The sequence below is a fragment of the Crocodylus porosus genome, unplaced genomic scaffold (assembly GCF_001723895.1).
Source record: "Crocodylus porosus isolate Cpor-Errol unplaced genomic scaffold, CroPor_comp1, whole genome shotgun sequence".
NCBI lineage: Eukaryota > Metazoa > Chordata > Crocodylia > Crocodylidae > Crocodylus > Crocodylus porosus.
The window spans coordinates 84,766,360-84,791,155 of record NW_017728918.1 but is presented as its reverse complement, the minus strand read 5'-3'; the positions used below and the strand labels follow the sequence as shown (position 1 = coordinate 84,791,155).

Sequence of the window (24,796 nt, the reverse complement as noted above, 5' to 3'; positions counted from 1 at the left end):
TGAGAGTCATCTATCTATGTATCCATTCATAAGCACAAAAATGGGAAATAATGGATCACTGACACGTGATCTTTACATGGAAAAAAAATCCATGTTGCACAGTGCACACTTTTTTCCCCATAAAAAATAAAATGTTGGGAACTGTGAACACGTGGATGCTGCCCACAAAAATGTAATGTGTTAGTTTTTCCTCTACATTGTTTCACATATGAATGTTTTAAAGGTAATAAAAAGTCTTACCAATTAAATCTTACAGTATATCACATTATACATTTTGGTAATAAAATATATAAGCACACTTAAATAGATATACATCTCTTTAGCCAATACATTTTATTGTTATGCTTAGCTTTGCAGCTGTTAACTGCTTTTCATGTAAAAGCCTTTTATGTTATTTCTGGCATCTGTGGCTTGGGTTTCCATCAAATGTAACTTCTCTAAACCACTTTATTAACTTCAAAGTAAGGTGAAGTATTTAAGATTTAGAATGAAACATCCCCTTGTAACTATTTTTAAGAGAGTTCAGATTAGTGCTTTGGCACAATTCATTATTGCTGCAATACTGTGACTTTAAAGTGGGCTTCAACCAATAATACCACAGAACTCACAACCTAGAGCTGTGCAGAAAACAAAATTTCTGTCCCACAGGAACTTTTAGTGGAACATACTGTTTTGTGTGGAAATAGGATGAAAAGTCAAATTACTGAATGTTTTTGCAGAACAAGAAATTTTTGAAATGTTTTATATGGAAATGTCAGAATGAAAAAATCTGACTTTTCATAATTTCAAAATGCCAAATCTGCAATGAAATATTTTGTTTCAAAATGTCCCTTAAAAAATGGAAGAAACTCGACCAAAATTGATATTTTTCCACAAAAAATATCAATTTCAAGGAACTGCAGGAGTAGCCAAGACAATGTTTCAGTAAAAAGTTTTAACTAGTGCCATTACAAATGAGGCTGTCCTGTAATTGAAAAGGTACTGCGCTGTCATAAAAGGTGCCACATCTAAATAAATGAGTGATGTTACAGTAAGAGGCTAGGTGACAGTTAATCTTCTTGTGTCCTTGTCATAAATTAGATGTTTTTCCAGAATTGTGCATGTGTTAGTTTTTTCCATTGCTGCAACGAGGTCCTCCTTCATACAGATTTCACCAAGGAGTCGGCAAATGAGCAAGTGCTCCATACTCTGTACTTTACCTCACTCGCATATATTTATGTCATTAAAGTAGTTCCACTTGATCATATTTGTTTTTGATCTTCCAGTTTGCATGTGCAGGTGATTCAGGCATCACCATGTTAGCTGGTCTAGATCAGCCCCTCTGGGAAGGTCCTCCTGGGGTCTATTTCAGAGCACCTGATTGTATGTAATCTTTCCTTCCACAATCTCAGTTGTGCCTTGTCAGCTGCCATGTCCAACAGCACAACACTGGTCAGAAAACTCTGTCACGCTTTTAGCCATTTAGTTACTTCTGTGCAACCATAAAGTGGATGCCTGGGGTCTTCCATCTGCCTTGATCTTTCTTTTTAAAACTCACAACCTTTCTTTTGATATCAGGTGGTGCAATGTCAGCAGTAAATACAGGCTATCCTTTTGTGCTGGCTTTAGACATCCTGTTATTTCATGGCAGCTGCTGTTTAGAACTGGGTCTAGTTTCTTGTCATGAACTGACTGTTTTCATATTGGATATGCATATTCTGCAGTGTAGTAACACAAGTCAATAGCAGTGGATCATAATGTAGCTGGGTTCACTCCCCACTTTGAGGTGACAAACTTTCAAAGTATGTTGTTGCAGGCACTGACTTTCCCTTTCATCTTCTCTACATGTGCTTTGAACATAAGTGTTTGGTTCAATGTAACCCCCAAGCATACAGGTTTTGGGTGATTAGTCAGTGGGATTCCATCCTAGGCGATGTCAATTTCTACTTGGCTTCTCCATGTTGTAGATGAAAAACGGTGACCTGTATCTTGGTTGGTTTGGTGCAAAACTGGTTCTTATTGTAGTAATCTGAAAGGTTGCTCAGTGCACATGTTAATCTGTTCATAACAGCTAATGCATCATGACAAATGAAGCTTGTTGTGTAATCTTTTAATATTTTTGGAAGGCAAAATTCACCCCTATGAATGAATGATCACAAGGAACCTGCACCTCTTAAGTCTGGACCAGTTTCAAAGGGACTTAATGATGGGAAATGTAACTGAGCAGGGCCAACAAGGTGTTGGTTTTTTATGTGGAGAAGTGCAAAAACAGCCACCATTACCCTGTGCGTCACCACTGCTGAGGGGTGGATCTGCCCTGTTACACCTCTGTAAATTATATATAATCTTCATATGTAGGCCTTTTACATGAAGACAATGAAAGAGAGAGGCTTTATAGCAAGGAAGCCAGGAAGTTATTAACCTCTTTTGCTTCTGCTAGGAACTTATAGACAATGACAGACATTTATTCATAACTTGAAAAATGTGATGGTCAGCTTTGTGACGTGATGTAACAAGTAGGGCTATGCAAACCCACCAATTTGAATTTGCATGAGTTTTAGAAAATAGAACCAGTGTGTTCACTCTGCACAGCTCTGGGACATCCCCAACCCCAACTTTTGCTTTGAGTTTCAGGAATGTATGAACTTGAAAAGTCAATGTGAAACTGACCAGAGCCATGCAAACTCTAGCAACCTTTGTTGAATGTAATGAAACCAGCACCTACATTGCAGTCTGGAACATCTCAGACTGAGAAAAATGCTTTTAAACAGAGCCAACAGTGGGGTTGAATGCATGTTTCTGCTTGGTTTTTGGGTAGGGTTGCCCAGGAGATATGGATATAGCCAACAACTCTTCCTACTACTGCTCATTGCACACACCTCATTTACCTTTTGAAATGTTCTAGTGTGTGTGTCTAAGTGCCTTCTTGGAAGAAGAGACACTTGTGGAGGACTAAAGTAACTGGACTGATAGACTCTTCTTCCTAATTAATGCAAATCTCAAGGACTTTTGGTTTGAGGATAATGCCAGGCAAAACACACCTGTCTTTGCCTGAAATGTGACCATAGCACTACTTCTATGAAATTCTTTTCAGTCTGTAATTTCTGTTCTATAAAGTCCTTTAACAGCTCACCAGTAGTCTTCATCTTTGCATTCTTTTGCCATGCATTACTGGTCCACATTACAATTAAATCAGAACTTTTAACTTGATAAATAGCTTTACTGAGTCTGAGAAAGTTTCTCCTGCTAATTAGAATAATGAATTTTCATATCTAAAGAATGTTAATAGGTTAAACTGTAAATGTAGCAGGGTTAGTAGCCAGTTCATTAGGTGAGATTTTTTTTTAATTCCTTTGGAAATTTGAGAATAAAGATAAAAATATATTTACATAAAATTTACTAGCAGTAGAGACCTTTGAGAAATGATTCTTTCTCATAAACAGTTTCACTGAAAACAATTATTTTACTCTGTGATGAAAAAGGTTCTTCAACTTTTTGGCTTAAAACAGTATCTGATTTTTAAATGTTTTGTTTTCCATGAGGTTTTTTTTTTTGGTGAAAATATCAGTTAAAAAAATACTTTTTCCCTGTTGAAAACTTAACCCTGTGATAGAAATTTTTAATTAAAACCCTCCAAAATTAAGTTCTCCCAAACATATCGTGACAGTTTACTAATAATATTAGAATGGGTAAACATGACACACTTCCAAACCCTTTGTAGTCACCAGATATTTTATACACTTCACGTCTCCAGACATGCCATCTCTGTCCTTTTCCCTCCTCCTCATAAAAAAAAAGTTTGGAGGAGGAAACTGAGGGGCCATCGTAAAATATCAGCACTTCTTCAGCCTGTAAGATCAGAGGCATTGTATAATTGTCAAGTAAGCCACCTTATAATTACAGTTATTAGCTAAAGAAACTATTTTTACTAGGAAGAGCCCCAAACCACAATGTTAAGATTCATCTACAAACTTCCAATAAAGTGTGTGTGTGTGTGTGTAAAGATCCAGAATTTTGGCTCAGATTTATACAAAAGCCAGCTGGCAAGCTTGGTTCAGGATCTGAGACTTCCAAAGTTGAAAGTTGTCTGCATCTGAGACCTTGCTTTGGAATCAGGCCAGAAGAGTTCTTATTGTGATCAGTGGCTGATCACAAAAGTTCTTATCAATTAAATCAGCGTACCACCATGTGTAAGCCTGCTACTTTCACTGTCATCAATAAGGCTCAACCCATCTTGAAAGATTCCAGTTTGTCAAACCCTTCTCAAGTTATGACTCCTGCATCCCAGCACCATATGAAAAACAAATGCAGTCTTCTGTGCGTATTTCATACCATTGCAGAGGAACAATTAAAGTTTTGGTCATGGATTCACAGCTTTCAATGAACTGCAGATGTCTGGGGTCTTTTAGGTAGCCCTTTCTGAGCCCATTTGTTTTGTTAGAATTGCTCTCACTTTTAGTTCTTTGATAGAACAACCAAATCATAGGTCTGGTCCCAGACAGAACAAGGAAGTGACCGAGTGATCATGAAAGAGCTCCTAACTACTAAGTAAACTACAACATAAAGAGTAAATCATGCTATCATGCTAATAGGCCCATATCACTCTCTCTCTCTCTCTCTTTCTGTCTTTCTCACACTCACATTCACACACTCCCTCACACGCGGATTCATAAGATTGCTTTTAGGAACTTTCACTTCCTTCCAAACAGCCAGGAAGTGGGGATGAGAAACAGTTCTGTAATTTTCATTGATTCAGAAATTAAGGAGGACCAAGTGGGAAACAGCAGTGGTGGGAACCAGTGTTTCAGACAGACTCTGAATCATAAGACAATATCTGAATCGTAGTTTTATTAAGAATCTAGCTTTTATATTAGTATATGGAGGGTGTGGGCATTTAAGAAACTCAATTTAGATCAATTAAACGAACGCGGTGTTATGACACTGTGCAGAATGTAGATAACATATTGTCTAGTATGATACAAATCCTGACCTGTGAAATCTCATGAGACATCTAAAACTAAGCAAAACTACCCAAATCTTCGTTTTTGCCTATTGATCTTCCTACCTAGCTGTGTTGGCCTTTAGCTTTTGAACATATATAGACTCTTAAAAGACTTTTATCATGTGATTGCTCCTCAGACAAGATCAACTCTGTCATTCGTATTATGAAAGGCTTGTGGTAACTTTCAGGTTCTATCATCAATAGCATGTTTTTAGCGTGGGTGCTGTGTAGGTGCTAAACCAAATACATCATGATCAGACGAGAGACTATTTTAGGTCCCTTACCATAGTAATTTAAATCGTTTGCTTTGTAAAAGACAATCAGGGTTTAGGTTTAATTAAAACACAGATCTCTATAGTGGAAAGAAGAGTCTGAAGTGTATTATTACTGTAAGGCCTGAAGGCTATCAAAATTATGGGAATCTCTCTACCTTATAGCCATCAAGTGAGCCACCTGCAGGAGTTCCACATATGGAAGCACAGCCCTGCCACAAAAGAGGAGTTAGGTTACCCTGCTACAAGTGATCAATTCTTCTTCTAATTTGGTATAAGACATAGTTCAGTTTCCTGCATAAGGGTAATTTGTTCAGGGGTGACAACCTTGTTCTGGTTTCTCTGTTAGCAACTGGTCTGACTACAAAAAGGGGACATGCATCCCCTCATTTTTAAAGTATGAGACTGTTGGTACAATCTGCTTTTTCTTGTTTATTGGTCAAATCTATGCCTCTGAAGATTCACAGAAGACCACTCCGGCTCCATACTATGGTGTGTCACCATAGACTTTGCACAAGATATCTAGAATGTTGGAGATGAAACTTTTCTAAGGTTTAGGCATTTGGCTGGGAGCACAGAGATTCTTGTGGCTTACATGCCTGGATATAAACTCAAGTAATTCTCCTGATCTTTTTGTTTGCTTAATGGTTGGTGTTTATTCTAAGTGATAATGATAGGAAAGTGGTCTTCTAGTTAGGCAATCATGGACCTAGGCATCTCTGACAGACAGGACTGTGTATCATTGATTTAAGGAGAGGGTAGGCGATTAATGCCACGATAAAACTGAGGTTTAATGTCATTTTGCATCCTGTGAAGACACTAACATATCACAAGACTGAAACGTTAAGCCTTAATCCCCTCTTTTTGAACAACAATCAACCACTATGCATCAAAGTGGGAAACAGTAAATGACTCAGTTTCCTGCAAGTAAAAATTTAATGAGACTCCCTGGTCTGGTACACACAAACACGGGATGGTGAAATGCTACATTTTTTACCCTACTGGGCAGTGTTCAGGATGTTGGTCAGGGCTCTTCAAACGAAAACAAGCTCAAATTCATTCTGTAAAATGAGGAATGTAATGTAGAGAACTGGGACCGTGCCACAGAAAGTCCAGTGATAGCAGTGACTAAGAATTTTATACTGTGTTGAGTAATACTACTCTGAGACACGACGCAGGAGAAGGAACAACTTAGCACAGAGTGCACGCAGATTTATAAAAAATTAGCTTAATGGAAACTGCCACTAGAGCTGCACTGCTGATGATAGGCTGGCCTTATGCAAACTTAGCAAAAAGCAAAACAATGCTGGGAAATGGATAATTCTTGTTCTTAACTGATAAGCCCTGATGAGACTTGATTGCCATGATAGCTGCTTGAAAACTGTCATCTGAACTTTTCATGGTTTGAGGCCTGATCCTGATCCCGCTACAGTATTTGGTAAGAGTTACATAGAACTATGTGCATCAGATCTTCTGCTGGTATAAATCAACATCACCTAGAAGGATGCAGCTTTATCCCAGATGAGGAAGTGGCCTCAGAAGTGCAGCAGTAGGTTCTTCATGTGACATACTGACAAACATTTACTATGCTGTATCTTTCTGATAAAGCTACATATTTAGGGGTTTGTGCCTTGACCTTACTTACACCACCCTCACGGAGGCTGCTATGCACAGAGTGGAAAAATCACACCCCCTTTCTTTGCAATTCCGGTTGAGCCATATGTTCCCTCTCACTGATACAGGCCACTCTTGCTGACTTGAATGTTTGTGACGGTGGCAACTTTATGATACCTCTATATGCATGGAATGAGTAAATGTACAAGCGTATTTATTATATACCATTTATTATTCTCCGATTTAAAACAATCAGACATTCCATCAGAGAACAGAGACAATACAGTCTCAAAAGCAATACTATGGCCAGTTACTATTCCACCTTTTAGGTGCCTAAGTACTATACTCTTCAACAGGGGTGTGCAAAACGGGCAGTATTTGATTCAGATTTGGCCCAAATCAGGGAAAGTGATTTGATTTGTTGATTTGGATCACTGTCCCTGATTCAATTCAGCCAGATCCAGATATGAAGATTTGATGCTGATTCAGCAAATCAGTGATCCAGCCATAGACACAGCTTTAAATGTTTTTTCTACATACCTCGAGGTACCAGGCATGGCTCATGAATGCTGCAATGCTGGGGCAGATGGCATATCCCACAGGAGTCGGGGGACCCCCCCATGTGCTCAGCAGTGAACCCGGAAGTGGACCGGAAGTACTTCCAGTCCACTTCCAGGTCTGCTGGGGACCACACAGCCACCTCCCCCCACCAGGCTTTCTTTGGCTCAGTGATCAGGTACAGGGGGGCCCCAGGTGCCCCCACAGACCCAGGAGGCACCAGTCACTAAGCTGAAGGGGTGGCAGGGTGGCCCCTCCAGCAGACCCAGAAGTGCTTTTGGTCCACTTCCAGGTCTGCTGCCAAGTGCACTGGGGACCCCCCCCCCACACTCCTGTGTGATACTCCATCTGCCCCACCATTGCAGCATTCAAAGCCACCTGCTACCTTGAGGTATGTTGAAAAACCATTTAAAGCTGTGTCTATGTCCGAATCTCTGAATCTTTCCAAATCTCTCTGAATTGGTTCAGAGGGTTCTGATTCAATTTGGAGAGATTAAAGGGTCTCCTGATTTGATTTGGATTCAGAGATTCAGTCAGTGAATCAGGCTGAATCTCCACCAAATAGAATCAGGGACCAAAGCTTTGCACAGCCCTACTGTTCAACCCTGCTCAAGTTCCAGAAAACCCAGTGACACAAAAAATGAATGAGTGGGTCCTCCTTCTCCTTGCTGCTTTTTTGTGATTCTGGGTGCTTACACAAGTTATATTTTTTGCACAATCAGGCCCCCAAATGCACTCTACAGCCATGATGTAACATGTGTATGACTGCAGAGCACTTTTAACATGGCTGATCACACAAAATATTACGCTTTGATAAATCAGGTATTAGCTGAAGGCAGTATAGAACAGAATGCCTTAGGGAATTTGTGTTCCCTCGAGGGTTAATTTTTCATGCCTTTGTGGGGCTGGGCTGGTGCTCACATCAGGAAGCTTTAGCCCAGTTCCACCCCTGGGACTATCAGCTGGGATATGGGAGGAAGCAAAGCTGGACCTGTGAGGCAAGGGGGCTCCGTTCCACCTTGCCATGCCCCCCCAAGCTCTGACCATGCCAAAGCCAAGTTGGCAGCTGTTGCTGCCACTGTCAAGAGTCCCAGGTGGGGGCTGGGGGAAAGGAACTCCACCATGCCTCTCAGCTCCCCCCACATACCTCTCCTTTCCCCCATGCCCTGCCCAGGCATCTTGACAGTGGGGACAGCAGCTGCCAGCTCAGCTTTACCATAGCCAGAGCCAGGGGGCAGCAAGGTTGAATGGAGCCCCTTTGCCTCACAGGCCCAAAACAGCTCCCCCCAATACCCTGCTGGGGTAGCTGGAGGGGGGACCTATGAGGCAAGGGAGCTCCATTTCACCCTACCTCCCCCCCGCATCCATCTTGAACCTTCCCAAGCCAACAGGTGAATGTCTGTTGGGTTGGGGGGCGGAGGGTCTAACAGCATTTTGTGTACAGCATCATGAGTTAGAGCATAGTCCCTAAACAACTATAGTGAGGGTGGGCAAAATAGAGCCTGCAAGCCGAATCTGACCCACCAGTCAATTTCATCTAGCCCACGGGCACCCGCCAACTAATTGTACCCCACCCAGCCCATGTGCCTCTCTCCCAATCTGGTGCACAGAAGGGCCCAGCCCAGCCAGCATGCAGCTTCCACGTGGGGCTGCTTCTGCCACTGCTGTGGCTGCCAGGGCACCTGCTCCGCTTCTCCAGCATCCAATGTCTCCTCCTCATTTCCCTTCTGCAGTGTTTGCTCCAGATAGGGAAGTGGCGGGGGGGAGGAGGGGGAGCTACAGCTGGGAAGGAGCATGGAGCTGGGGCTGGGGCTGGGGCTGAAGCTGGTGGGAGCATGGAGCCTTTGCCCAGGGGGACATCAGGAGCACAGAGATTTGTTGGGCAGGGTGTGGGTGTGAGGGAAGGTGGGGAGAGGGCTGTGGGGACACCCCACACAGTCCCCCTCATGGTGCATAGCTCTTGCCACTGGCGGCAGCAATCGCAGCAGGCAGCGGGTGCCTGTGGAGCTCATGGCCACACAAGCATTGCCACCCAGTGGCACGTGGCTCTGGCCAGCACTGCACATGGTGGCAAGGAGTACAGCCAGGCAGGCTCACCTTTACCATGCAGGACTGCCCGTGATGCACATGCAGCACATCCAGCTCGCACACAGTGAGGGTGAAGCCCCACGCAGTGAAGCCGGTTGCCTTTGCTGCTCCCTGCCACATAGGTCCCAGGACTCCACCAGAAGTGGAGGGGAGCCCTGCCTCCTGCTTCACAGTGGAGTCCTGGGAGCTGCACATCAGGGAGTGGTGAAGACAGCTGACTCCATCACACAAGACTTACCCAGTGGCATGGAAGTGCCAAGAGCTGCATGAGTCCCACACAATGGGGGCATGCCAGCCTGACCGTGCTCCTCACTGCCACATGCAGTATTGGCTCAAGCTGTGCACCACTTAGCAGCAGCTCCTAAACAGCATCTTGCGTGCCTGCCTCCTGCTGCTGCTGTTGGGGGCTGTGCATGATGGCGGGGGGAGTATGGGGAGATCTTCCCACATCCCCCTCACCCCCATCCTCCCTCACACCCCACACACCCACACCCTCGCCCCACAAGCCCCCCACATATACAACCCTATGCCCCACCACACAGCCACACCCTCTCACAACCCCACCACACACATACTCCATATACTACCATACACACATACCCACCCCAACCACACCCCACACACAATATACAAGAGTAAGACTGAGTTATTATGCAATCATTTCTATATACAGTACACAAATACCAATCATGATAAAATTAAATCGTTATACTAGGTGATTGACTTTTAGTGTACAATTGGGGTTTTTTCTGGTTCCAAGATGGCAACCCGCCCCTCCCAAAAGGATTAATTCCAGGGGCAAGGGGAGGGACTTCCAGTAGCAAAGGTCAGGGATTAAGGGTGGGACTTCGGGTCCCAAGATGGCAATCAGGGTGGGGCCCTTATTAAGGGGCACAGCTACCCTTGCAGCTCTTAATAGCTCACCAAAACTCATTAAATGGCCCACCAGCTGAAATAATTACCCACTCCTGGTCTACTGACATCCATAGTTCTACAGCTAAGGTGCATGTGTTACAGAAATAGATGCACTGTGGTTTTACAGGGACTTGAGCAGGGTGGAATGGGATCAAATGTAGGCATCTGTGTCCATTTAGATGCCTAATAAGTGTAAAAGGATTTGTTTGTTGTGCTTAATATATGGATAATCCCTAGGAAGTTACAATTTCTTTAGACAAATGTTTTAATTAATACTTTCAAAATGGAAGCAAGTTCTGAAAAATTCTCGTTCATTAACATGAGATGAATGAGTTTCTAGTTTGAAATATATTTCTCAGCTGTATCACACACTATTACTGTCACAAATTCTGCAAAATGTATTGCAGCATATATTTTATTTTATTGTATTTATTATTTATATAAAGTACCTGCCTACCTCTGTAAAAAAATATATAATGGACCTGTGTTTCCCAATGGTGCACACAATTTTACAGATATCTTTCAATATTTCTGTTCATGTTTCTTAAGATCCCAAATTAAATGAATGTTCCCTATAATAATAGCTACACAACGAGATAGTGAGAGAGAGTGTTCCTGCCCCAAAGAGTTAAAGAGTATCTATAATATATATTTTTGGCAGTTAATTTATAAGGAACTTACAAGCATAGTAGGACTACTAATTTTACTTAGAAATGATTCAATATGTTGATGATGAAAAAATGCTTTTAAATTATTTTGAAATTCTCTCTAAATTTGATTTATAGCTATTAGTTTAGGGCAAATGTGGCAAGCCTGTCACAGGAAAAAACTGTTACTGACTTTTGTAGTCCGTATAACATTTGAATTTACATTGAATAGATGTATTAAAACGTCAGGTTATAAACTAAACATGTGACTGAAAAGGACTATAAACATTAGATATGCTTACCATCAAACTGATCCAATTTTGCCCTGATGTTCTGCCTCTGTCTTCCCCCACAAAGATTCTAGGAGTTCCTTGACACTGGCCATGTTTAAAAATAAAATAAAAAGCAAATTAATGTATTTTTATTTAAAAATGTAAGTCCTCCTTAAAAGCGAATGCAGTTTAATTTACCCTGTTGAAAGGTACAAGATCAACCAAATAAACAGTTTTTAAAAAAAATATGTATGGTTCTACTCCCCACCCTCCCCAGGACTCAGTCAATTTACATGGCTAAAAAAGATCACCCTTGACATGAAACAGTACTTCTGTCCCCATTCTCATGAAGTCTTGCTGAGGCTGCTAATAAGGATTCCAGCTGTGGTAATACTTTTGAGTGTGAACAAGTATTTACCAAGAAATACACTGAGGGACCAAACCCATTTCATGTAGGAGATCAATCAGCCATTAGACTGGAACAACCTTAGCCCTTAGACTAGGTCACTACCAAGCTGGATCGTATTTAAGTCAGCAACCTAGAGATAAAAGTCTCCATATCCCAGGATCCAACCCCCTGAGGCATTCAGTCCTTGAGTTCCTTTTTTTGTTATAAACATAATTCCAGTACAAGATAAGAAGTTGCACAGTACATATAGTAATCCTAGAGAAGATTAAAAACAGCACAAGAAGTAGCAGAGGCTAAAACAGTACTAATCAGTATGGCCAGAAGACAGTTCAGTATTTACAGGGAGAAGCTATGATATTAGGCCTCAGTACAGTTGCCACTTCTCTTAGGTATCTGCCTTCACTGCTGGATGACAGTATTAATTATTCAATCACAGTAAAGGTCTCCATTAAGAAAAATCCTACACTGAGTTACGTTATCTTAAATGTTCTCATTTTCCTCTCTTTTTTTTCTTCTTTCTTTTCCCCTGAATGAATCCACAGACAGGGATACATTTTCTTTAAAATAACTCAGCTTTTTAGTGAATAAATGAAACCACAAATTTGCAGCTGTTGGAAAGAGAAGCAGCAAAGAGCACAATTTTGTCTGTATAGGCAGCATATACTACATAAGCAGTATTGAAGTACCAAGCCAGACATTTATATATACTATTTCAATTCTAACAGGAAACTGGTTTCTCTTTCCTTATCCTGATATCCTCAAAAATCAAAAATCTCTTTTTCTTATTGTTTACAACAGTTGGCTTTGAACAAAAAAGGGGGGAAAGCCTGGGAGCATTATGAAAATACACTTGAGAAAGCACAGAGTAAGATTAAATGTGTTAGTAATTAACAGCACATAAAAAAATCTACTTACATGATTTCGTCTCTGTATATGAACGTGTTCCATCAACCCATATTAAACTACTTGATCATAACTGCAAGGTGGAAGCCTCCTTAGTACTGGTACTGCTGTCACACAACAAATGGAAAAGACACTATTAGTCAAATCTGACTACCAACTGACCTTACCGCCAAGACTAACTTTATCTGGGACTATCCCTGATGGCATAGTTCGGTTCTTTATTCACACTTATTACCAGAGGTGCTGGCTCATTTCTAGATCTGAAATTACGGTATAACCCAGTTTGAGCTGATATGTACAGTATACAAGGAAAAACTGCTGTAGTTAAGTAGGTTCTATATATATTAATAAATGCCTCAGGCTTTTTCACTGGTAGGTGTAAAAGTAGTTTACAAGAAAGGTAACATACATTAAAGGTCAGTGCAGTCACTGAAGATGGACACTTAAGATGTCCACAAGTAAGGCTGATCACCATTTAAAAAGTGCAATTAGCGCCAGCCATTTGCTAAATCCTGTTGAGTGCTATGTTAAAGGCACAGCTTAGGCCAATTTAAACAAGTCTGATATTTCTTGTGGGGCACTTTGTTGTCAACTTTTTCCACTTTGTTAGTGCTTGTTATATTGTTACTTAGAGCAGGCCATCAGCCTCTGGTCAAACCTCTGCTCAACCTCTGCTCACACCTCATTAAGTCCCCTACACTGTTACTCATGGTGTAGGGGACTCAATCAATTTACACAGGTAAAAAAGATCACCCTTGACATGAAACAGTACTTCTGTCCCCGTTTCCATGAAGTCTTGGGCTCATAGTCAGCTTCAGGGTTGCTGATAAGGCAGCACTGGCAATGGTTGGGATGAGCTAGAACAGTAGTACTCAACCTCTGGTTTGCAGGCCAAATACAGCCCATGGGACCATCTCATCTGTCCATGGGACTTCCCAGGGGGAAGGAAATTTGGCGGTGGGGGCCACCCCCCACCTCTCAAATTCCCAAACCCCAAGCCCGGTGTGGCTGGTCAGGGCTGAGCCATGCACACCTCCACGGTAGGGTTGGGGCTAGGCCATGCCCATTCTCTCCAGAGCCCTGGATTGGGGCTGAGCTGTGGGTCCCAGTTTGGGGCTGAGTCCACACGCCTTCCCCCCCCCCACCCCGCAAGCCAGGCTCATTCCCCACACAGGGTGAAGCCATGCATCTTTCCTTCTCCTATTGGACTAGGTCAAGCTCCCTTGCGTGTGGGGCCAGGTTGACCCCACCCTCCCTTGCACAGGGATGGTGTAAATATATGCACCAACTATGTGCCTACAATGTGCAGGTTCCTGTCTTGTCTTCCAACTCTACCAAGCCACGTAATAAATATAATTTTAACATTTTCTTAATAATTTTTTCAATCTCTTTAACAAGGAGAATAAAACTCTTCAGAATCTGGATTTAATTCAATTCTGGGCCGTCGTAGCTTGAAGCCCAAGATGTGATTTGGATTCAAATCTGAATTTGCAGTTTAAAGCCAGGGTTTTGGTTTATGCCCTTTTTTTTGCTGTTACATTGTGATAATATAAATAATTTGAATAGGAAGTATTATGATAACTGTATTCAGAAGAGCTCAATGAACAGCCAGTTGAACTGCAAACCATTATTTAGTTCATAGTCTGAAGTTCTTGACTGACATTCAGCTCATGCTGTCTGGCCTCCAACATCCTTCCAGGGAAATACTGTCTGTTATGCTTGACATAGGTAAGACGTATGTGAGACATATGTAAGACACAGACTATAGGAGGGTCCAGTTTCTCTCCACAAAAATTGAGAAAAAGAACCTGACAATCTTCCTCGTGAGAATCATCTTAGATTGGAATGATTGGGAAAGAAGAAATATAAAATATTGGGTTCTCAGTATAATTTATCAGTTCTGATTCTGTAATGTTGCAAGAAGAAGCGATGATAATGGTGATATAACATGTGCTTCCTAACAGAGATAAAGCTTCAGACATTCACGTTCTGTCAGTATTATACACTTCAAAATATTCATCTGTCATTGTTTTCAGAATTAATTCAATGGACTAGATGGACTTGCATTAAAATACTTTAGGAAAAGCCTTTTCCTTTCTAGAAAATGCCTCTTGCCTTTCTGGTAACTTGTGTCAGTCAGTCATAGTTTTTCAACGGCGTTTCCTCCCATTCAGTCATTCCTTTGTGACTAAGATATAATTATTCACTTGCTAGCTCTCATCCTAAGGAGCAAATGTAAAACCTAGGCCTTCAAAATGCCCAACAAATTTACAAAAGGATGCAGTCTGAACATTGTAAACCTGAAATAATTCCATTAACTGATATATTTTTATACTGACATAAATATGAGCAGAACCTGATTCGAAATGGGGACCACAGTAAGTTTTGAAACGTAGAAAGGACACTTTTGTAGCAAAAATAATCTTAACTTCACGATTATGCATGTCTAAGATAAAGGAGAGGGGTAATTAGCTATGTTAGTCTGAAGTCTGGTAGAAGGTACAGGTGCCCCTTATAGACTAATTAAATCAAATATGTATAAAATTTCATGAGATCAAGCTCACTTCATCAGATGCTGTGATGGGACAATGTTTATCTGCATAAAATAAAGATAAATCCGCGATAAGTGGTCAAGGTTTTCAGAACTACTCAGCAATGGCCTAACTCCATTTGTGTGGAGATCAACAGGAGTTTCACTCATGACTTGAAGGAGGGGAAAAGTTAGTCCAACCCAGAGCACTTCTAAAAATCCCATTCTTTAATGGATGACATTTTTCAAAGTGAGAGAGAGATTAGAGATATTGTGTACTCATGTTTATTAATTAGGATTTTAAAAGGAGGAAAAAATCCTTTCCTCTTGGGTATAAACAAACCTAGGCACATTCTGAATTAATTATATTTATGATCTAGATGTTCACGACCGTGATTTTCAGCATGCCATCCTCTTCGGCACAAGTGGAGGGTATGAGAAAAATAGTAGTGCAGGAAGTATGAAATAACATGGAGGCAGTTGGTTTTTGGCATTGGAAGAGTTCAATTTTTGCTCGGTTAGATGTTTTTAAAAGTTAAAAGGTGCTTGGAAGTGGCTTTTGTGTGGAAAATGTTAACTCAAAATTTTTTAGGTCAGAGCTGAAAACTTGAAGGAAAACAAAAAAAATTGGAAATGTCATTAGGATGACTCAAGGGAGTTGTAGTCAGGCTACCTCTTGTTTCAAGTTACTCCCCAGTGGGGCTCCCTGTGATGCACTATGGTCTCCCTTCAAGAAGAGGAGCAGAAGAACTGAGACATGATTTGATGGGGCATCTTACTATATTGGCAATGTGTCATGAGAAATGTAGTCCAGGTGGCAAACAACCACAGTGGACAGTGGAGACTTAAGTAGGGTTACCATATTGTTTTTAAGGAAATCTGGGACACTGCCCCCACCCCCAAGTCAGTGGTACTGCTGCAGGCACAGGCAGAGGCAGAGGCAGGTGGGCAGGGTGCGGGGCACAGTCTAGCAGGGAAGTGGAACAGCATGGTGCAGGCAGGCACTGTTTGTCTGCCTGGCACACTGTGCCATTTCACCTCTCTGCCAGACTGCACCCCATGCCCCTGAGATTCTGGGACTTCTTTTTTGGTTTTCATCAACCCTAATTTTTTATGAGCCTATAAACTGGCTGGGACCAGCCTACAAAATCCAGGACTGTCCTGGCCTAACCAGGATGTATGGTCATCTTAGATTCAAGGCCCCAGAATTGTGCATCAACATTTTTTTGTTTTGGGGTTTTTAAATGTTTCACTTTGGGGTTTTTAGTTTTTAAGCAACATATCAAAATCTTACGTAGAAAGAAAATATTTACCATTAAAAACCTCTTCGTTGAAAAGCTACATTTCCATTGAAAATATTAATGGCGGGAAAGATTTTAAAAGCCCTGCTCTCTGGAACCTGTCTTTGATGATTTAGCATTGCTAGTACTGGTAAGTAATGGTGACAGAAGAGCACCACTTTCTGAGTTTTAAAATATGAGTTTTTAAAACAGGAAGACTCTCCAGCGTGTTTTCTTGGGACCTAATATTAGCCTGTGGGACTGGGAACAACTGCAATCCCCTCCCTGCCCTCCTCAAAGGATTTTTATTAGGAACTATTGAAGGTGGCGTAGTTTGACACATTTGATCATTTCCCCTCTATCGTTACTGCATATCAATGCTGAGAAATGAAACGTACTAAAAACGTGTACAACTGGTTCTGCCTCTAGACAGCTGCTGTGTTAAATGACAGCTTAGCTTGAACACACCTAGGGTGACAGAGTTCTTCTGTAGGAGTGCTTTACAACTCATCCCACGCTATCCCTGGACATAAAGTCCCTGTTTGCTTTTACTTCTTGCAGCAGTTCTATTTACAGAACAAAGGGAAGACATGTTCCTTCAGTAGCTCTTACAGCTGTTCAGTAGGAAAGACTCATTTCTATCTTCTATATGAGTGAAAATGCTTTTTCCCCATGTTTGGTTTAGTCACATACATTTCCTGCAGTTAGGCAAGCTGCTGTAAGGGATACTTAATGCCTGCTAAGAGGTAACAGCCAATTAGAGAAAGCTAACTTACAGCTGTCTTTCAGGGATGGAAACTGAGCATAACAAACTTGTCAAAGAATAAGAACCACTTTCTTTGCCATTTGTAAATGGGTTGTACGTGAGTAACTACCAAATATAGGTTACTGCCTCCAGGATGCAGTTTTCCTACTGGTAGCATCAGCCCTACTATCCGCTAGGACAGAATGGTGATGTAAAAGTTTCTCTCTCCGTTTTTTTCTTTGTTATAAAATGAAAAATATTTTCCAGAAATCATCTGTGTTTGATGATTTTTTGCAAAATTTACACGGGAGGTAAGGTCCCAAGGCCCCAGACTCCTGCTTGTTTTGATTGTGCTTAATGTTTACTCTGGCTAGCAGCCTCCCTGATCCTGCTAATGCTGTCTGATGAAGGTCTCCTATGAATAAGCAAAGCAATAAAAAAGACTTAGGCAGGGAAGAAGCCAGGCAGGTCTGGAAACGCAGTGCTCAGCACAGGAAGACCATGAGTGCAATAAGAAACAATGAAAACGTCTGTGTCCTTTGATGAATTCCAAGAGGAGGGAATTTTATGCTTTGCGTGCTTGCCCTGGCTCTATACCAAGCTTGTCCAACTCAGCTCTCTGACTGAAAGAGGAGGTGTATCCTTCCTTAGGCTGTTCATGAAAATGAAGCCTCTCCAGAGATTATTTTGCAAGAATGTAAAAATCATGAAAGCATTCATGATAGTAGGAAAGAATTGCATGCTGAAATGTGGTGATGTGACATCAGCACTCATGTGACAAGCCCTTTAGTAATGCTGTCCTTGGCCTGGGAAGAACAGATAGTGCTTCCTTTAAATTTAGTAGTTAAATAAAAGAAATAATGTCAAATATGCTATTACAGATTCATGAGGTTTAACAGTGAAGTCATGTCTATCCCAAATAATTGCAAACTCCTGGCTCACTGAGAATTCCCTCTACCTAACGTAAACTTCAGAAGAATTAACAGGAATAATTTCTCTACAAATTACCATAAGAAAAATAAAAGGGCCTATTTGCTTCTTTTTTTCTCAGTCTCTGTGTCTCCCACTCTTCATTTCCCTAAATACCTCAGTCACTATTTGCAATACCACTATTTTGCATACCGTCAATCTATCTGCACTTTCACTTGCCAAACTGTGCAAGGAGGACTACTTATTGATCTCATGCCCTGGGAGAGATCTTGGCCCCTGGGAGAGATCTTGGCCCCAGGGACTTCAGCTTGCAATACTGTAATGAGCCAGGATGAGCTTGTTACCAGGGTTACCAGGTAACCGCATTTCTCTCTTGTGCTGTTCCCACGGATCTTGGTGTCCTCCCTCATGCTGCTCGTCACCATAACACACTATTAAAAAAAATTACAATATACAAACCAATTCTTAATCCAGTTCTTCACACATTAGAGCCAAATATTCAAACAAATTAAATTAACCTATCAATATTGGTTTAAATGCAATTGGTGTAAGTCTGGTGCAGACCAATTTAAGCAGGTTCACATAGGGGTTTACCTCCCTTTAAATCAAGTACAAACCCCATTTTAGTTGGCCAAAGCCTCATTGTATAGAATGGCTGTGGCTTTGGGGGCCCCAGCTTGATACCACTAAGATCAGCGGAAGAGCTGTTCTTGACTTTGGTTGGGGAAAGAGATAATAAGCCTGTTTGCCAACATCTCTCCCAGTTCAAACAAATCTGTAAATGTGTCATATTTCACTCAAACGTTAGAAGTAGAAATACCTCCATAACAAGAACCCTCTTCAATTATAGGCTGGGCTAATGCTAAAAAAAAGCCACAACACTCAAACAATTCATGTAGTTTTAGGTGTACCTGTCCCTGCCCCCCTCTGCTTCCATTGGTGCTGCTCCCTGGGGTTTAACTCAAGAGACTCTCAAAGCCAGGAAGCCAGTCAGACTTCCAAAATATGTGGTGACGCTAAGGACCCTGTGAACCGGAAACAGACATTTACTGTATTCTTTCCCAATCCAGTTGGCTCCAAATATCTGTGGCTGATGTTCTGAAGTTTTGGGTTTGGGCCAGGAAACCTAACCTGAAAGATTGGGAGCACAGAGATCAAGCAAGTCACTGGTTGCCTCATCTCTACCCCCTGCTTTTAAAGGGAGAGTTTACAGCACTGGCACTTTCACAACAGGAGAGAGGAAAAAAAATGAGGATGTTTTCAATCCATTAAGCTGCTGCTGCTGATTCAGTAATAAACAACATGAGTCTGTTTCCTTGATTATTCGGTACATAGCAAACAACTGTGTAATGTGTCGGGTAAGTACATACGCTATAGGGATCACTTATGGAAGAGCTGCGTCAATAACAGATTCATGAAAATGAGTTTCTGCACTTTGCGTGTGTGTATGAGTGAGAGAGGGAGTGAGACTCAATTCCCAAAACTCTTAGTCATCCTCTGATCTTTATTTCGCAGCAGGATCAAAGTGCCAGTTCTGGAGAAAAAGGCTTCGCTCTGCCATGTAAAAGACATTAAAGCAGAAAGGTAGTGTGCTTCAGCCATTTATTAGGAATGAATGTTGTAAAAGTCCGTGCGACTTGCAGGGAGCGAGAAGGGAGTTTTCCATTCCTGCTGCTGCTGTTGCTGTACATCTTGCTGTGTTACAGTCCTCTTGACTGGCTTACTGATGAGTGCTTGTTGGCTTGTAAAATGCAAACACATTGTAAGACTGTTTGTATGCTAGCTAAACTTTTGCAGACAGTTTACACGCTAAAGCACATGGCACACATTGTACTGGACTCTCACATGTACCTTCCTATGCTTTACTTAGAGACTTTCATTTGTCGTCATTCTACTTTAATTAAACAACATACATTAGTATGCACCTCATCTTCATCACATGACTAACATGCAGATGCTTAAAATTAGAGCTGGGCAACATTGTGTGTCTGGAAAACAACAGTTTCCCTCAAACGAAAGAGGAGGAAAAACATGTTGGAAAGGTCTAAATATTTCCCTTCTCTATTTTCAGAAAAACATGTTTGGTTTTAAACGGGCTTTTTCACTTTAGAATGTATTTGCTTTTTTAAAGAAAAGGTTAAGAGCAGTTAAACAACTCTCTTCCATTTCAAATAAAATATTTCTGGTTGACCAAAAAAGGACCCTTGGGTCTCTCTGGCCAAAACACCCTTTTGGGGTGTCCCTGAACTAATTAATTTTTCCAGTGTTTTACTCCTGCTCTTCCCATCCACCATTCACACAGCTTTAGTTTACATGCTTATGGGCACATGAATGAGAGCTTTCCTGAAACAGGATTTGTATGTGTCAGTGTTGTTAGCATAGCTGTGCACAAGAGATCACAGAATAAACATTAATTATAAACTGAAAGCATATGATAGCGATAGTGTACCTTTATCTTTAATTCATTTTACAATTAGAGCTTTTCAATAAGAAATATACACCCAAAAAAGCAACTATTTTTTCTTTGATAAGTTATGACTGTATCTGTTTTAATGAAATTTTTACAAAATATAAACTGAAGATCTAAGCAACTTATCTTAGCAATGGACCAAAGCAAGCATTACAGTATCCAAATACTTCTAGTTTAGAGATTTTTGCTCAAAAACTTGGAAGTAACCAAGTCAAGGTCATACTATTGCTTATCTTCAGCCCTGATAAACAGTGATACCCTGACACTAGATCTGAATCTGGACTATGGTCTAGGCCCATGTCTGTAAACGTTGGCCCCAGGGAAGTAAGTGCTGAAGTCCTTATTGACTTTGGTAGGACCTAGATTTCATGCAAAATAATAACATACCTGAAATTAAGCAAAGACTGTTCCCAATATAATGAGAGGCTGCATCGACTCCTGTCTCAGTTCCTCTGCCCCTACTTCTTGAGTTCTTACATTGACTTCTGATCTAATTACATGGGAGATGCTTCCTACTTCATGATGCTGACAAGTCTTCTGATTCATAGAATTAGAGACAAGTAGGGCTGGAAGGGACCTCCAGAGGTCATCTAGTTCAATCCCCTGCCTGAGGCAGGATCATCCCAATACAAACCATCCTATACAAATCCATAGTCTAACTTATTAGCAAAACTATACAATCAACCCTGACACAGGCACAAAACAAAATACCATAAGCTGCCATACGTAAAGCAGGGGGACCATGACTAAAACAAAATGTGCTGCATTTTACTTTGCAATGTGGAGGTCACTTATCCTAAAAATTCAAAGGATGCAGACTTACCAGAAGTTAATTAGAAGAAAAGAATGACATTTGGGGACATGGCCTTTTCCAGCCAGGCTTTTTGGTAGCATGCCAGCAGTGTGCAGAAGGTATACCTCCTGAAAGGGTGTAAACAACAAGCATATTCCCCTTGAATGAAGGAGCTACAGGAGAAGTTATTGTAGGACAAGTTGTTCTGCAGGTGCCTTAGAAGCATTATTGATCTAAAAACACCACCTATCATTGAAATTTCAAAGTATTTCTTAATAATTAATATAGTGAGTTCACAACAAAATAAAGGTGCATGTATCTGAGGAGAGGCTAGCCATCAGCAACCATTTCTATACAGTTTAGCAAAATGGTTAGTTTTCATGATTTATGCAGTGTCTCTTTATAGCCAGCTGTACAACAGTCCTGATTCTTTGGTACTTATGGGATATATTTTAAGTAAACACTAATAAAATGTTTCTTAAACATTCCATTTCATTGAAATGAGGTTTCCCGCAGAAAGTGTACAAACTTGGCAATAGCAACAAACCAATGGAAGAAGCTTCAGTAGATCAAAATAGGTTGAGCAAATAAGTAATAGAATATTTTACCATGGCTTAACAGTTTTCTTAGTTTACTCTGACGCACTCCTCTTAGGTTGCATGGGACAGTGCTGTCAGTGCCAGGCTGCATTTTTATCCTCAGTTCTCCTCTGAAATAAAACTAAGAAGAACAACTTCAAAGATGTTCTTCTTACATTCTGCTTTGCAATATACTACATGTCTAGACTGCTGTAAAATTAGGAGGATTTTGTCTTTCTAAAAGAAACCATAGTTTCCTGTAGCCTTCTGGGTACAATTCAAGGCACTGGTCTTGACCTTTAAAGCTCTAAATGGCCTGGGTTCGACATACCTCCTCCCTTATGTTCCAGCATAATCCCTAAGGTCAGCCAAGAACAACCTCCTGCAAGTACCCTCGGTGCAACAAATTTGTTTAGCCAAAACGTGTGGGAGGTTATTCTGGATTGTTGCTCAGTTCTGTAACTCCCTCTCCCTTGAGACCCACCAAAGCCCAAGCCTGGCCATCTTTTAGTAGTACTGAGAGACATTGCAGGCATCTAGCAGGTGTGGTTAAACTTTGAGTATTATTTGAATAATTGTTTTATTATCGCTTTATTATTTATCTGATTTTATGATTTGCCATTGTAAGCCACCCTGAGCCCTTCTGGGGAGTGCAGAATAGAAATCAAATAAATAAATGAAGCCTAGCTTGAGTCTTTCTAGTTGTATAAAAATCTACATAGGGGCTAATATCACACCAGTTACACTGCTATATATTTAAAGTAGCACCCATTGACTTTGGGTCGTTATCACCTAAGAGCAGAATTTATTTCATTGTGTATTATTTGAGTATATCAGAGTATCTGGTGATACAAAAGTTGTATAAGCAATGCCTTTGAAGTAAATTGGTCTGTAGACTAGACAATTTCAAACAGCATTCACGTCCCAATTCCAAACCCTCCTCGCAAACTGACACCAAGCTAGAAACCATAAAATCCAATATTCCTGGCAAAATGAGAAATTTCAGGGAAGCTTTTGACAGGAACTAAAAACACTGGAGAGGATTTAATGCCATTCCCAATGCTGAAACAGTGCAGGTAACAATTTTTTTGAAGAGTTGAAAACCTACAAAAACAGCAATGCTGAATGGGGGGGAGTGAGGGCCAGAAAAAGAGAGACTGAAAGGCAGAGAGAGACATACAGGAAGTCAGAAACAGACTCTTCTTCTGAAAGCTGATGAGTGTGCAAATCTGGAAGAAATACAAACCCTACAGGTGAACTCTGAAATACTTTAGACCTGCTAGGCTCTTCATGTGGAAGATGGGTAAATACATGTTAAGGAAGGCATATGTGTAAGCTGCTTTCAAGGTATATGTTCTGTCATACATTTGTTCTCAATGACTGGTCACAGAGCGGCAGGTAGTAGACAGAAGTGAGACTTGCCAAGGTAACCACAGTGGATTTCAGGACTCCACAACTTAAAGCTCTGTCTAGAGGGAGAAGACCACGACATTCCACACCAAGAAAGGTGACAGCTACCAGTCTGAAACGTAAGTGGGTGCCCCTAAGGAGATCAGAGATGCAATTAGCTTGGGAATTGTGGCACAAGGTATTCTTTAAAGCTTGACAAAGTACTGTGCTTCAAACTGTCAATGTGGTGGGTGTGGAGGTGAATGGAAAAGCCCTTTTGCACTCAAAAATGGCTCACAGAAGCACTGGACTGTCTAACCTATAGTTTCTGTAGAGGTGAAGCAATCTTGTGTTATCTCCTTGAAATATGTTAAAGATTCTTTAATGTTTGCCCAGGCAATGAAAGAGGGACTTCATGACAAGGAAGCATCTGCAAGATTACATTGTTCTCATCGAGTTGATCTTGCTAGGAGACATGAAGCCAGTGTTTGGAGTAAAGCAACAGCATTACCCTTCAAGACATTCAAACAGCTTTTTTAAAAAACAAACAAACAAACAAACAAGCAAACAAAAAAAAAACAGGGGAGGCAGGAATCTTTAATATTTCTTTTTTGTGCAAACCATCACACAATTAAATAGCCAATGTTGACTTCATTGAGAGTCATTGCTTCCATATAGTGTGACAGGGGGCATCTCCTGGGTCTGGTCACAGTACTGGCCCGCCCACATGTCTAAGGCAGTCTGCTCAGTCTCACCTGCCATATCTTTGATGTTATATAAAACAATGTTGCAATAAGCAGGAGGCTACCCATTTAAGATCCCAATGCCTAGGGGTTTACACACAACTCCAGCCTTCCCTTATCATGTTCCATGCCTCGCAGATGACATCCTCGAGTTGCTCTAGACTTCAGCTTAAGGCCAGGACAAACTCAGCCCCCTTGCTAGGCCTCATATATTCATCCTTTCTCTTCTCCCCAATGAGCCTCATTCATACCACCCGCTCTCAATGGGTCTCTCGCACTCTACCCACTCTCATTAGGCCTCTTACACACTGCCCCACACTGAGCCACACTCAACCTGCCCCACTCCCTTGAGCAGCTCCCATAGGCCATCAGGCTTGCCTACTCACACTCCTTGGCTAGTTGGTGCACTGCCTCTCAGGCTTTCTTGCTACAGTGTACAGTAACCAGACAATTCACTTTGCCCTGAGCAGAGTTCTGACTCAAGCCCCTCTCCGAGTAACTCGTCACTTTCACTCCCACACCAGGGCCAATTTCTCTCCCCTTTCATCCATGATTCCCACTGAGCCACATCACTTGGCCTCAGGCCCACTTACAGCCTCAAGCATACAAGGACTTACCTGGGCCTAACTGCCCCCTTCCTGGGGTTTCCCTCCACACCACTATTGCTACCCCGTTACTG

At 41.4% G+C, this 24,796-nt stretch overlaps 1 long non-coding RNA gene across 2 annotated transcripts in view; it reads right to left on the bottom strand.

The window, feature by feature from the left end:
- LOC109312244 overlaps positions 1 to 19,134 on the bottom strand; it is a 32,679-nt gene extending 13,545 nt beyond the window's left edge. Inside the window, exons 1-3 of one of the 2 annotated variants that reach the window (XR_002101774.1) lie at positions 19,056 to 19,134; positions 12,672 to 12,766; positions 11,378 to 11,452 (exon numbers count right to left, since the gene is read on the bottom strand). This is a non-coding gene — a long non-coding RNA (uncharacterized LOC109312244). The remainder of the gene's footprint in view (positions 1 to 11,377; positions 11,453 to 12,671; positions 12,767 to 19,055) is intronic. The other variant, XR_002101775.1, reaches the window with a different exon arrangement.
- Positions 19,135 to 24,796: the final 5,662 nt, after the last annotated feature.